The following is a 16398-nucleotide window of genomic DNA, read 5'->3' as shown; positions in this document are numbered from 1 at the left end:
CATCATTCGTGGAGGAATATGATGAATGTCTTCCCATGGCCCTTGATTCCAAGGATGAATATGGTTTTGAAGTAGTGGTGGACTATGTGTTAGTGTCAGTATCTGCATACTTCCATCAAGGATCAAAATTTGCTCTTTCCATTTTCATTTTAGGAGTTCCATACTGAAAATTTTTCATTATTCCATTAGGTCATGATATACTGATCCACTGATTGTTGCTTTTTCTCTTCAGCAAATCTAAATTCTTCCCTCATTGACTATACTTGTTGATCCTTCTTCAGATTGTCTTCAGTTATGGTTTCATAATCAATCTGTAGTCCATTTCATTAGGTCATAGGGCATGATTTCATTAGGTCATAGGGCATGCTTTCATTAGGTCTTAGGGTTTCATCACCAAGGTCAAGAAACTGATTTTAAAATGTACATAAAGCTCAACAAGGGTATGAGGATGGTCATAAATGAAGCATGATGGCTTATAAGTCATAGCCACTGAAAATTATTATCTTTTAACCTGATGTAATTTTCACCTGAAAACCATGTTTGTGAGGTGAAAATGGAGTATTTAAATTTATTTGTATTTCATATGTAATTTTAAGTCACTATATGTAATAATTGATCTTAGTTGCACCCGAGCATCTCTTCTTGCTGCAAGACAAAGAAAAATTGCAAAATTCAAGTCAAATTGAGCATTTATCAACCTGCAAAGATACAAGAAGAAAAGGCATTAAAAGAGAGTTTTGAAAAAGAGCAAGGAACATTAGAAAAGTGGGTTTTTCAAGTGAAAAATCAAAATCTCCTCCTATTTAAGCCCTCACATTTCATTTTCAAAGATCATTATTCTCATTTAGCAAACAACAAAACCAAAAAGTGAGAAGAAGAGGCAAGATTGAGGGAGTTTCGAGCATTGGGAGCTTGGTGTTGTGCATTGGCAAAGTGGCGTTGCGCTTCTGGGCAAGGCAAGTTGGTGCTGCACGTTGAAGACTTGGCACTGCATGTAGAGGCCGGTGCTATGTGTCTGGATTATTTCCCTAGTGTATTTTGACACTGGCACTACGTGTTGAGGGTGGCGTTGTGCATCTCTAGGGTGGTGCTGCGCGTTGAGTAGAATGACTAGAAACCCTCCGATTTCTCAAGAAAACTTCCTCTCATATCATAATTGACCCTTTAAACCCTCTAACAAGTAAGTATACTCCCTTTACTTCGACATTACATTTGTAAATGCAAGGATTAAAGTAATTTACCATGATAAAAATCAAACCCTAGTTTCACTCCATATTATCCTAAAAACCCTAAACCCCTCTGTTTGTCCCCATCACCTATCATTAAAACTTAAATCTCTTCCCTACATCACTACATATCCCCTCCATACATATCCCCTCATTATATTCTCTCATCCTAAAACCCCTATCCGTCACTCTCATAATTCACATCTTACCCTTCATTTTCTAGTCTACCCTAACACATCCCTTCACTCCTAAAACACTCCTATTCATTCCCCTTATCCATTTTTTAGGAGTGTACAACCTTAGACCTTGCAAACATGGACCTAGAAGACTGGGACTATGAGGAGGAAAATATAGACAATGATACCTCAGCAGAGAGAACTAGACAGCAGAGAAAACCTTATAAGGGAGGCAGGATTATTAGAGAAGAGCCATTAAACCTTAGGGAATTGTAGGCTTCTCAGTTGGCTATTTCATGTTTCAGATATCTTGGCTACTATGAGTTTTGTGAACAAGTAGAGAGAGTCCAATACCACCCAGAGCTCACCGGACTCTTTTTATCTCATCTTCATAACAACAAAGTCACTCTTGTTTGGGTGACATTCACAGTCTCGTCTTCCATCATCTCAGATGCAACTAGGATTCCTAATGTTGGTAAGAAGTGGTATAAGGCCTAGGACCTAGATGAACACTATTATGAGCCTTATATCAAACCCCTGGACAAAAATGAGGTGAAGATATTGTTTCCTTTCAGATTTCTTGAAAACAAGTATGTCCCCATGATGAAAATCATCATGAAATATTTCACTTGTGAGGGAAGATTCTCCAGGCTATACACATATCACATTAGGCTTCTCATGCATTTTACCAGGGTGAGGATGTTGAACCTCCCTTATTTCTTATTCAGGAACATTGAGAAGATGGCTCATTTTGTGTAGAAGAAGCCCTACCCTTAGCAGATGAGCAGTCTTTATCATTTCTCTCTGATCAATATCATTGTTCTCTATCATCTCAATCTCCTTAACATCTCTTGGGAGACCTTTATTTCTAATGAGATCTTCAGGGATCCTCAAATCCCTCCGCCAGTGTCTCAACAAGCAGGAGGACCTTCTAGCCAGGTAAAAACAAATGAGGAGGCCAAGGAGACAAGAACTACTGAGGTGCCCATTTACATTGACATATTAGAGGGGCACTAGGAGATTATTTGCAGCAGATAGGCAAGTGTTTTCTCCACGAGATGTGGAAGGGGCCTTGCCTTCTTCATCAGCTCATAGGCAAATGCTAGCTCCACAAGATGTGGAAGGGGCTTTGCCTTCTTCATCGACACAGTAGGTACAGGTGCAGCAGCTACACAAAGGCAAGAAAAAGATGCCAGAGCAGAGTCTTGATGATGAGGAGGAAAGGGAATTTGACTTGACTGAGCATGATGAGTTGGAGCAGCATTATACTTGTCATGGAGTTGAAATCATTGACTTAGAGGCTTAGGACGAAGAAACCATCAAAGACATCATCATATGAGAAAGGGAAGCTCAAGTGCAAGCTTTGGCAGACAATTTGGAGAGGGCCAAGTATGTCATTACATACTCAGAGCAAGAAAACAAATAATTGAGTGACAAACAAGTCCTCATGGAGTTAGAAATGCTCAAGGCAAAAAGGCAAAGTGGCAAAGAGACAAAAGTCACATTGACTCCTATTGAGCAGGAGATTGAAAATGATAGGGAGACTTGGCTTAAGAGAGTCAACCTACACCTTGAGAAGCTGTTATGGAAGGCTAACAGAGACAACAAGATGATCAAACACATGGCCTATCATTACAAGTCCTGTAACAAGATTTGCAACATGAGGGTCAAGAAAATGAAAGCTAGGCTAAGGCGGGCCTTGAAAGGCAAGAAAGAGGAGGATAGACTTAGAATGTTGGCTGAAGCATCCTTGGCACATCACAGAACATGATGGTGGTGCTTCACATCAATTTTGGACAAGTTTGGAGAAATTTTAATCTTTTGCAAATTTTGAAATTGCACACACAAGAAAACTGCCTAGAAGCGCACCGCCACCGATGCTGTGATTTTCGTAGAGGCAATGAATGAGGAAATGTCTTGCATTTTTGGATTCAGAGTCGTGAGAACATGCACCCTAGCAAGTTTCAAATTTTTTGGGGTAGAACTGGTTCACCAAAAGGTCAAAAAACACCCTAAAAATGACCTTTCTGCCAGTTTTTGGACAAACAGAAGCAGTCTTGGGCGAAACAAGTTTTTATTGGACCAATAAACTCCAAATGCAATATTTCTAAGCGTTCTGGAAAGTAGACTTGAAGACCTTTCGAATGGGCTATCATGGACTCAATTTGGGTGCTGGGAAGATCTCCAAAAGGGACCTAAAAGTGGCGCTACGCGTAGGGCAATTTTGCTCAGGATGATCATTTTCTGAATTTTTGACTGTTTTTCATGGATTCTCTCTCATGGTGGATAATTTACCTATGTAAATGATGTCATGGCTTGTAAATATGATGGATAAATAGTAATAGAAGGTAGATTCATTGCTTTAGAAGTTAGTTTGAGCTCAAATGAATCAGTTTTTCACTTTTAGAGGCAAGTTGTTGAGATGCCTATATTTCTGTTTTCTTGTTCAGTGTTGGTTAGATTAGCTCCTCATCTTGGAGATTCAACCCTTGAGGATGGGATGAGGTTGAAATAATTTCTATATCTTCTTCTTCTTCCTCATTGTAAAGGGTTGGACTCAGTTGGATGCTCAGACCTTGATTGTACATCTTTGTAAGAAGTTTGGCAGGAGACTAATAAGAATTGCAGCTATTTTTATGGGATCCATGTGGTATGTAGTTTTAGTACAATTTCTTCTTTTGTGATCATATGATAGAATGTTTTTTGTGTTTCATTAATCATTCCATTACTTCTTAGTGAATGTTTTCATGTTGATAGGCAGAATCCATCACAACACTTCTCTGCTTTGGGTAAATATTCACATTTATATGTTTTCTACTGTTTAAGAAGGATCCATGATTGTCACACACCTTTCTTAGCTTCTCACCAGTCCTAAAAATCTCACCTCATCAGGCCCTAAAGTGCTAAACCCTATGCCTACCTTGCCCCATAGAACACTGTACATTTTTTACCTAATTTCCCAGACCTAAACTGCCCAACTCCTCCTGATCTAGAAAAACCTCTACAAAATCAATCAAAACTCTCAAGCTACTATACCTAGCCTAAAATCCTTTACCTGATCCAGTCACCTTGACTGAGATCCATAAGGAGAGAGTCCTCTCCCGGCCTAGTAGGGCTAGCTACTTGGCTAAGCCTGGTTTGTGGTTACCCTGGCATTGCCTCCCTTCAGCCTGAGGTCAATCTAGGTGTTAACATAGTGGTGACCATACCAGGGAAGAAAGACTAATCACCCTGGTAATATCTTTCATTTAAATTCTTGAACTTTGGATGATGAGTTTTATAATTTACTAGGCTGAAATAGAAAATTGTAAAGCAATATAAAAAACTTTGAAATTTGAGCACACTGGCTTCAAGAAAGTACACTAGGGCCAATCCTGATCCTAATCCCGCCCCAGTAGTGGATAATCCTAATTTGATTTCAAGAAGACTCGAAAAAAAAGAAAGTTCATTCAGTCCCGCACCTTCAATAAAAGTAGATTCTTGCCCTGACTAGTGGTTGTCTTTGGAAGACCTCCCATTTGATCTATCGTTTGACCTTCAGAACCAGGTCTAAAAGTGTACTTGATGATATCGTTCTAGACCTAGAGTTTATTGCAGATCTCAAAATTCAAAGGGAAAACCGGTCAATTGATGAGTACATCCTAAATTCTCCTCAATCATCCCTTGCCACTGCTAAGATCCCCGAGTTTTCTAAAACAATGTCCACTATCCTCAGTTCATCATTGTTCCCATCAACCTATGAAGTTCATTCCCAACCTTAGTTTATACCTACCCTTCCCCTTCAACCTATCATATCCTATCAAACACCTATTACCCCTACTTCTCCATCAACCACTCCATTAAACCCTAGTAGTCCAACTATTCTTTCAAATCCACCTCGAGTCATGGCTGGTCGGTATGCACTCCTTGTTTTACCTAAGAATCTTGTGATGTTCCTGTTGATTACCAAAGTAAAATACCTCTTTTTGATGCCACTCAAAACATTACAGCTCAACATAATTTTGATAGAATGAATGACTTTCTTGAGCTTCATGAGGATGAGATAGAAGATGCAACTATGAGATTGTTTGTCCAAAGCTTTGGAGGTGAAGTTTGAATGTGGTTTATAGCTTTACCCATAGCCTCTATCACCACTTTGCCAGTCTTGCATAGGCAATTACTGGATCGGTGGGAGGTAAAGAAGAATCCGCTCCAAATCTTGTCTAAGTATGAAAATATCAAAAGGAATGCCGGTGAAAGTATGCAAGATTATTGTGTGAGGTTTAGTGCAGTATATAATGCTATTCCGGCCAACATTAAACCACCAAAGGGGTTAAATTTACTCAAGTTTCCATATCGTTTCGATGCTGATATGGCATATCAGTTACGGGAACGTGATCTCACTACACTAGAAGACATGCAAAAGAACGTTGTAAGTGTAGAAGCAAATCTACTAACCAAAAGGGCAAGAATGAGATCTGAAAAGAGAGTGACCAGAAAAGAAGAAGCATCTACCTCATATGTCAAGATGGATACCTTGATCCGAACAATGGAGAAGATGGTTGACTGACTGACTATTACAGATAGACCTGAACCACAAATTAGGAATCCAAATTTTAGAGGGTAGCAACAACCCCAATTCCAGATCAAATAGACAGAACAAAAGGCATCAGACCAACCAGCACAACAACAACAGATTAGAACTCCTTTATGGCAGAATTATGTTTAGGGAATGGAAGGAGAAGATGATGATGATGATCCGGTAATTGAAAAAAACCATTTTTTCACTACCGATGGTATGCCCATTTTTCTGACGGAAGATGAAGAATATGTAGAGGTCCCAGACATTCAAAGGGATGAAGATTTCATATTAGCAAATGATACAATTTTCAAGGATGAGTTTGATGATTATCAACGAGGTTATATGAATGCTTTGACAACACAACAAAGGCAGTATTCTTTGAGGAGCAGAGATGTACCAATCAATCCCATTCAGAAAATAAGAGATATGAAATCAAAGAATGACTCCTCAAACATTCAGAGGAAAGGGAAACAACCTACTGAGTCGAGTTCCAGCAAAGTACCATCAACAAATAACATTGCAAATGAGAAGAATAATCAGCAGAATGCAGCGAAAGAGCAAGTAGAGAAGAAGGACCTTACTGTCAAAGAGGTAGAAGAAGTTTCATCCTTTAATTTAGAAAGTGAAATTTATAAATTAAAAAGTGTCCATTCGTTTGACTAAGCTGGTAAAGAATAGAAATTATAAACACCATGTGTCCAGAATTTTGCAAATAGACCCTTTGTCAGACATGGTAAATGTCGAAGATGATCATCCTGAACTCATTTTTGGTCCAACCATAGAAGGTTAGTCTGAAGATAGTGAAGTTCCTCCCTTTTATTTGAGTATTAGATTGCATGAATACATTCTCCATAATGCCATGTTTGATTTCAGAGCTTCTCATAATTTGATGCCTAAAGCCATTATGGAGAAGCTGGGCCTGGATATTACCCGAAAATACCATGATTTTTACTCCTTTGACTCGGTAGGGTTCATTGCATTGATCTCATCAAAGATTTGGTAGTGTCTTTAGATCAAATCCCAGCCAAAAATGTTTTGATGGATGTGGTTGTTGTTGATATTCCACCGCGATTCGGTATGCTTTTGTCTAGATCATGGGGTGCTAAACTCAAGGGAACTTTACAACTTGACTTCTCTTATGCTACCATTCCCGTTTTCGGTCAATTGAGAAAATTATACCGGGAGAAGAAAATGAAATACATGATCACCAACAAAGAGAAGCCACTGAATCATCCAATAAATGTTGTACATATTGATTTAGAATCATTTGTTTTGTACTCTGATAGCGGATTAAATGATGTAAATATTCAGATTGTAGAAGTAGATGATGTACCCGAAATTTCAGAGAATTTTAGGGCAGTCCTTAATCAGGAAAAAGAGAAAGTAGCAAGTTCTTTTGAGTAGCAAAAGGTCAGTGAAGAGTAGAAAAATGAAGTAATTAGTCAAGGTAAGGAAGGGAAGGAAACAAAATTTCAGCATCTAGAAGATGAAGCCGGCATTTGGAGCATGGACTTTGATGGTGCTATGGGTAAGGACAGTGTTGGTATAGGAATTTGGATTCGCAGCCCTGCTTTCCAGCCTACCAAAGTCCCAAGTAATGTTAGAGTATGTTCTTACAAGTTGGATTTTGATTGCTCTAACAATGAAGCAAAGTATGAGGCTTTGATTATAAGTCTTAAAATTTTGAAGAAACTGAATGCAAAAAGGATTTTTGTCTATGGTGATTCAGAGCTGGTGGTCGAACAAGTAAAGGGAGAGTGTCAAGCAAAGCATCCATGGATGAGAGCCTACAGAAATGCAGTCCTAAATATTTTGAGAATGTTTCCTGAATATACCTTGACAACAGTACCTTGGACTCAAAACATTATTGCACATTCACTCGCCACTGCTGCAAGCAATTTGAAGATCCCAATGAACTCCAACAACAAGCTTGAAATTCATGTCAAACACCGGCCTACTGTTTCGGATAATTTCAGGTATTGGCAAGTGTTTTGGGATGATAATGAAATTAATGCCTTTTTGCAGAATGAAGGAAAATTCAAGAATCCTTCCATTGATGATGATTGTGATACCAATGAACAAGAGATTGAGCTGAATTAGATGGAGGTATTACAGCTGAAGGATAACATTATTCCTAGAGGTCTCATACCTTTAGAGGAGTTTTTTGATCAAGATGATGTGGCTAGAAAACTGAGCTTGGTTCCTACCAACAAAGGAGTTGAAGATGTCAATCTCGGAATAGCTGATAAGCCCAAGCTTGTAAAGTTATCAAAAGAATTATCTCCTGAGGTAAAAGCCCAGTATGTTAGATTACTTTTTGAATTTTCTGATGTGTTTGTGTGGGATTATTCAGATTTGAAGGTGTATGACAATGATATAATTCAACATACTATTCCTATCAAGCCGGATCAAAATCCTTTCAGATAGAAGTTGAGAAGGATCAATCCAAAGTTGCTGCCATCCATCGAAAAATACATAAACATATTGTTCAAAGCTGGCATCATTGTTCCAATCAGATTTTCTGGTTGGATTTCAAATTTGGTCTCGGTACGAAAGAAGACTGGACAATTAAGGTTACGCATATATTTCCAGAACCTCAACAAAGTATCCTTAAAGGATAATTGTCCACTTCCAAAGATGGACCATATTCTGCAAAGAGTAGTTGGAGCATCACAGATGTCACTACTTGATGGTTACTCGAGTTATAATCAGATCTTGGTGCATGAAAAAGACCAAGACAAAAGTGCCTTCACAACACCTTGGGGAAATTTTTAGTATGCCAAAATGCCATTCGGATTGAAGAATGCTAGAGCCACTTTTCAGCGAGCGATGGACATCACTTTTGCTAATGAGAAGGATGTTTTCTTAGTTGTTTATTTAGATGTTTTGATGGTATTTTATGGTTCTGATGATGAACACTTGCACACATAAGGATTGTCTTTCAGAGATGTAGAAAGTTCAGGATTTCTCTTAACCCCAAGAAAAGTCTTTTTGCCATGGATGAGGGTAAGCTCCTTGGTCATATCATTTCTAAAGACGGTATCCACATTGATCCTTCAAGGGTGGAGGCAATTCAACATATAGACTTTCCATTGAACAAAGTGGAGATTCAGGCATTCAATGGTAAGATGAATTTCTTACACAAATTTATACCCAATTTGGCGGAACATTTGCGTGAAATGGCTAATATGTTGAAAAAGGACAGCACTGTGAAATAAACTGGAGATGCCTTGAAGTCATTCAATTTGGTAAAGTTTTCTTTGACCATAACCCCAGTCTTGATTAGTCCTGATTACACTCAAGATTTCATTATATTTTCATTTGCATTCGAGCATACCATTGTTGCGGTATTGATGCAAAAGAGAGATCAGATTGAGCAACCCATTGCATTTTTCAGTAGGACTATTCAAGATGCTGCCTTGCGGTATAATATCATTAAAAAACAAGCATTGGCTCTCATAAAAGCATTGAAGGATTTCAGAGTATACATTATGCATTCACACACCATAACATATGTCCCTAATGCAGCGGTAAAAGATGTTTTGATGCAAACTGATCTGGAGGGAAGAAGGGGTAAGTGGATATCAGCAATGTTGGAATATGATCTAGAGATTAAACCCACTAAATTGATCAAGGCACAAGGCTTAGAAAAACTGATGGCAGAATCAAATATGCATGCTCTAGACATAAATCTTATAGCAGCAATGTCGGAGGATGAGGATGGTGACTTCCTCATTGAAGTTTCAGAAATGTTTCTCTAATCACTGTGGTATTCTGATATAGTTTATCTTCTTCAACATCTTTCACCACCTCTTGGAATGTCAAGAAGCAAAGGTATGTCACTAAAACTCAAATCAGCAAAATTTTGCGTTTTAAACAGTGCTCTTTCTTGGAAAGATCTGGCAGGGGTTCTTCTTAATTGTTTGGTTGAAGACAAAGCTCATCGGGTGATGCACGATTTTCATAAAGGTGATTGTGGTAGTCATTTGTTTTGGAAAACAACAGCTAACAAAGTGTTAAGAGTAGGATATCATTGGCCGACTTTATTTTAAGATTTGTATAAGATAGTGATGAGTTGCCATGAATGCAAGCTTTTCAAGGAAAAAGAAAGTTTCTTCCTCTTCCTTTGAAACCAGTTGAAGTAAATGCACCTTTCCTGTAGTAGGGACTTGATTTCATAGGGGAAATCCATGTTATATCATCAGCACAACATCGCTAGATCTTGACAGCTATTGATTACTTCACCAAGTGGATTGAAGCCATTCCGACAAGGCAGGCCGCAGATACGGTAATTATTCAATTTTCAGAATCTAATATCCTATCTCGTGTTGGTTTCCCTCACAAGATTATAACAGATAATGCAGTAGCATTTAAGTCAAAGAAAATGGTGGAGTTTTTCAACAAGTACAACATTACATTGGGTCATTCCATAGCATACTACCCACAGGGCAATCGATCGGCTGAGTCATCAAATAAATCCTTGGTGAATATAATTAGGAAAATGTTGGAGGCAAATAAGAAGAATTGGCATCGAAAGCTTGTTAATGCCTTGTGCATCGACAGAGTGAGCAACACGAAATCCATAGGTATGTCACCTTTTGAGTTGGTTTATGGTACTGATACAGTATTTCCTACGTCACTTGCAGTCCCAGTCATGAGACTACTACAGGAAGCTAGCAACGAAGAGGATAATATTCAGTGAAGAATTAATCAAGTGATTCACCTTCAGAAAACAAGAGAAGAGGTTTCTCAAAATACTTTCCAGTTGCAAGAAAAGATAAGGAAGATCTATGACCGCAAAACCAAAGCAAAAATGTTTCAGCTGGAGGATGTAGTGCTGCGGTGGATGCATGAAATGAGGAGAAAGGAAAGCATGGCAAGTTCGAAAACCTATGGAAAGGACCCTACAAAATCTAAGCCTATCGAAGAGAGAATGCCTTTTTTTTAAGGAAATGGATGGTAAGGATTGTTCAGGAGGGCTAGTGAATGGTAGGCTCCTGAAGCACTACTATTTTTGAGACTATTCCCTGAGGTTACTTCACCTTCATTGTATATACCAGTATGATTTCCATTTCAAGGTTTCAAGTACACTTTCATTTGAGCTTGGGGCTTGAAGTGAAGGCTATAAAGTTTGAATGATTAGTGTCAAGTTTGATTGGTTTATAGTCAAATTTTGGGTCAGTTTGGTTGAGAGTCAACATTCATTTGTATTGAGTCATTTTTCACTTTTTTGGTTTCGACCGTATTTCCCAATGGATGGGGCACTTGGTCTACGGTGTTATTGACACCTCCAAGGAGCTGCCATCCCTAATAAGGCCAACGTTAGTGTCAATATCTGCATACTTCCATCAGGGATCAAAATTTACTATTTCCATTTTCATTTTAGGAGTCCCATACTAAAAATTTTGCATCATTCCATTAGGTCATGATATACTGATCCACTAATGGTTGTTTTTTCTCTTAAACAAATCTAAATTCCTCCCTCATAGACTATACTTGTTGATCCTTCTTCAGATTGTCTTCAGTTATGGTTTCATAATCAATCTGCAATCCATTTCATTAGGTCATAGGGCATGATTTCATTAGGTCTTAGGGTTTCATCACCAAGGTCAAGAAACTAATTTTAAAATGTAAATAAAGGTTACCAAGGGTATGACGATAGTCAATAAATCAAGCATGATGGCTTATAAGTCGTAGCTACTAAAAATTATTATCTTTTAACCTAATGTAATTTTCACCTCAAAACCATGTTTTTGAGGTGAAAACAGAGTATTTAAGTTTATTCGTATTTCATATGTAATTTTAAGTCAGTATATGTAATAATTGATCTTAGCTACACTTGAGCATCTCTCCTTGCTACAAGACAAAGAAACATTGCAAAATTCAAGTCAAATTGTGCATTTATCCACCTGCAAAGATATAATAAGAAAAGGCATTAAAATAGAGTTTTGAAAAAGAACAAGGAACATTAGAAAAGTGGGTTTTTTCAAGTGAAAAATCAAAATATTCTCCTATTTAAGCCCTCACATTTCATTTTCAAAGATCATTATTCTCATTTAGCAAACAAGAAATCAAAAAGTGAGAAGAAGAGGCAAGCTTGAGGGAGTTTTGGGCATTGGGAGCTTGGTGCTGCATGTTGGTAGAGTGGCGCTGCGCTTCTGGGCAAGGCAAGTCAGTGTTGCACGTTGAAGACTTGGCACTATGCATAGAGGCTGGCACTGCACGTCTGGAAAATTTCCCCAATGTATTTTTACACAGGCGCTACACGTTGAGGGTGGCGCTGCACATCTGTGGGGTGGCGCTGCGTGTTGAGAAGAATAGCCAAAAACCCTCCAATTTCTTAAACAAACTTCCTCTCATCTCTAAATTGACCCTTTCATCCCTCTAACAAGTATACTCCCTTTACTTTGTCATTAAATTTGCAAATTCAAGGCTTAAAGTAATTTACCATGATAAAAATCAAACCCTAGTTTCACTCCATATTATCCTAAAAACCCTAAACCCCTCTGTTTGTCCCCATCACCTATCATTAAAACTTAAATCTCTTCTCTACATCACTACATATCCCCTCCATACATATCCCCTCATTATATTCTCTCATCCTAAAACCCCTCTCCCTCACTCTCATAATTCACTTCTTACCCTTCATTTTCTAGCCTTCCATAACACATCCCTTCACTCCTAAAACACTCCTATTCATTCCCCTTATCCATTTTTTAGGAGTGTATAACCTTACCTTGCAAACATGAATAGAGAAGACCGAGACTATGAGGAAGAAAATACAGACAATGATACCTCAGCAGAGATAACTAGACAAGAGATAAAACCTCATAAGGGAGGAAAGATTATTAGAGAAGAGCCATCAAACCTTAGGGAATTGTAGGCTTCTCAGTTGGTTGTTTCATGTTTCAGATATCTTGGCTGCTATGAGTTTTGTGAACAAGTAGAGAGAGTCCAATACCACCCAGAGCTCACCAGACTCTTTGTAGCTCATCTTCAAAACAACAAAGTCACTCTTGCTGGGGTGACATTCACAATCTCACCTTCCATCATTTCAGATGCAACCTGGATTCCTAATGTTGGTGAGAATTGGTACAAGGCCCAGGACCTAGATGAACACTGTTATGAGCCTTATATCAAACCCCATTAAAAGAACGAGGTGAAGAGGACTGTTTCCTTTCAGATTTCTTGAAAACAAGTATGTCCCCATGATGAAAATCATCATGAAATATTTCACTTGTGAGGGCCGATTCTCCAGGCTATACACATATCACATCAAGCTTCTCATGCATTTTACCAGGGTGAGGATGTTGAACCTCCCTTATTTCTTGTTCAAGAACATTGAGAAGATGGATCATTATGTGCACAAGAAGCCATACCCTCAGCAGATGAGTAGTCTTTATCATTACTCTCTGATCAAGATCATTGTTCTCCATCATCTTAGTCTCCTTAACATCTCGTGGGAGACCTTTATTTCTAATGATATCTTCAGGGTCCTCAAATCCCTCCGCCACTGTCTCAAGAAGCAGGAGGACCTTCTAGACAAGTAAAAACAAATGAGGAGGCCAAGGAGACAAGAACTATTGAGGTGCCCGTTTACATGACATATCAAAGGGGCACTAGGAGATTATTTGCAGTAGATAGGCAAGTTTTTTCTCCACGGGATGTGGAAGGGCCCTTGCCTTCTTCATCAGCTCATAGGAAAATGCTAGCTCCACAGGATGTGGAAGGGGCTTTTCCTTCTTCATTGACACAACAGGTACAGGTGTAGTAGCTACACAAAGGTAAGGAAAAGATGCCAAAGTAGAGTCTTGATGATGAGGAGGAAAGGGATTTTTACTTGAGTTAGCATGATGAGCTAGAGCAACATTATACTCGTCATGGAGTTGAAATCATTGACTTAGAGGCTCAAGACGAAGAAACCCCCAAAGATATCATCATACGGGAAAGGGAAGCTCAAGTGCAAGCTGTGGTGAACAATTTAGAGAGGGCCAAGTATGTCATTACATACTTAGAGCAAGAAAAAAAATAGTTGAGTGACAAACAAGTCCTCATGGAGTTAGAAATTCTCAAGGCAAAAAGGCAAAGTGGCAAAGAGACACAAGTCACATTGACTCCTATTGAGCAGGATATTAAAAATGATCGGGAGACTTGGCTTGAGAGAGTCAAACTACAATTTGAGAAGTTATTATGGAAGGCTAACAGATACAACAAGATGATAAGACACATGGCCTATCATTACAAGACCTGTAACAAGATGTGCAACATGAGGGTCAAGAAAATGAAAGCTAGGCTAAAATGGGCCTTGAAAGGCAAGAAAGAGGAGGATAGACTTAGAATTCTAGTTGAAGCCTCCTTGGCAGATCAAAGTACATGATGGTGGTTCTTCACACCAATTTTGGACAAGTTTGGAGAAATTTTGATCATTTGCAAATTTTGAAATTGCATACACAGGAAAATTGCATAGAAGCGCACCGCCACTGGCGCTGCACTTTTCCTAGGGGCACCCAATGAGGAAATTGCTTTGCATTTTTGGATTTAGAGTAGTTAGGACATGCACCCTAGAATGTTTCAAAGTTTTTGGAGCAGAACTGGTTCACCAAAAGGTAAAAAAACACCCCAAAAATGACCTTTCTGCCCCTTTCTAGACACACAGAAGCAGTCTTGGGAGAAACTTTTTTTGAGTGGTAAAATGAGCTTAAAATGTATAAATTCTAGGGGTTCTGAAAATTATACTTTAATACCTTTCCAATGAGCTATCATGGGCTCAATTTGGAGGCTGGGAAGGCCTCCAAAAGAGACATGCAAGTGGCATTGCGCATTGTGCCAATGGCACTGCGTGTTGGGCAATTTTGCTCAAGATGACCATTTTCTGAATTTTTTACTGTTTTTCATGGATTCTCTCTCATGGTGGATAATTTACCTATGTAAATGACGTCATGGTTGTTAAATATGATCGATAAATAGTAATAGATGGTAGATTCATTGCTTTAGGAGTTAGTTTGAGCTCAAATGAATCAGTTTTTCACTTTTAGAGGCAAGTTGTTGAGATGCCTATATTCCTGTTTTCTTGTTCAGTTTTGGTTAGATTAGCTCCTCATCTTGGGGATTCAACCCCTGAGGATGGGAGGAGGTTGAAACAATGTATATATCTTCTTCTTCTTCCTCATTGTAAAGGGTTGGACTCAGTTGGATGCTCAGACCTTGATTGTACATCTTTGTAAGAAGTTTGGCAGGAGACTAATAAGTATTGCAGCTATTTTTATTGGATCCATGTGGTATGGAGTTTTAGTACAGTTTCTTCTTTTGTGATCATATGTTATAATTTTTTGTGTGTTTCATTAATAATTCCACTGCTTCTTAGTGAATGTTTTCAAGTTGATATGCATAATCCATCACAACACTACTCTGCTTTGGGTAAATATTCACATTTATATGTTTTCTACTATTTAAGAAGGATCCATGATTGTCACATGCCCTTCTTAGCTTCTCACTAGTCTTAAAAATCTCACCTCATCAAGCCCTAAAGTGCTAAAGCCTATGTCTACCTTGCCCCATAGAACACCCTGCATTTCTGACCTAATTTCCTAGACCTAAACTACACAACTCCTCCTAATCTAGCAAAACCTCTACAAAATCCAATCAAAACTCTCGAGCTACTATACCTAGCGTAAAATCCTTACTTGAACCAGTCACCTTGACTGAGTTCCATAAGTAGGGAGCCCTCTCCTAGCCTAGTAGGGCTAGCTACTTGGCTAAGCTTGGTTTGTGGTTATCGTGGCAGTGCCTCCCTTCAGCCTAAGGTCAATCTAGGTGTTAATATTATGAAGGAGAGATCGTTAGTGCATTGGATGAGATGAGTAAAGAAAGGAAGAATAAGAAATTGTTGAAGAAGAAACTACTAAAAATAAAAGAGGATATTTCTTATTCTATTGATGAATCCTTGAAGCGACAACTTGAAGAGCTTGAAAAATTCAAAGAAGTTTTGATCCAATAGTTGAATGAGAAGAAAAATAATTTGACAGAGTTAGAAGCAGAGAATAAGTCTCTCAAGCTAAGAATATGTGAGATTAAAAATCCAAGAACTCATGAAGAAGACATAGCCAACTTAAAACAACAGTTGGAAGGGGGGGGGGGGGGGGGGGGGGAATAAAGGAGGAAGCCCTCTCTAGTCAACTAGGAGATTGGGAGAAAAATTGTCGAAAAGTTGAAGCGGAAGTTGTTGACTGGAGATCAAATCTAAAAAAGGAAAAGATCAAGCAGATTTGAATCTAAAATTTGTGAAAGGATATGAAGCCTTAAAGGATATTTATAGTGTTAAAATGTCTCCAAAAAATAAAATTAGCATAGGGTTTGGACTTCACAACAATATACAAAATGTCAACTAAGCACCAACTATGCAGATGCGCTAAAAGGAAAGGGAAGCCAAGCGAAT

This window comes from Pinus tabuliformis, chromosome X (assembly GCF_031772625.1).
Source record: "Pinus tabuliformis cultivar Carrire ecotype Pingquan chromosome X, CPIR1, whole genome shotgun sequence".
NCBI classification, from domain to species: Eukaryota; Viridiplantae; Streptophyta; class Pinopsida; order Pinales; family Pinaceae; genus Pinus; species Pinus tabuliformis.
Note: the sequence above shows the minus strand (reverse complement) of the source record.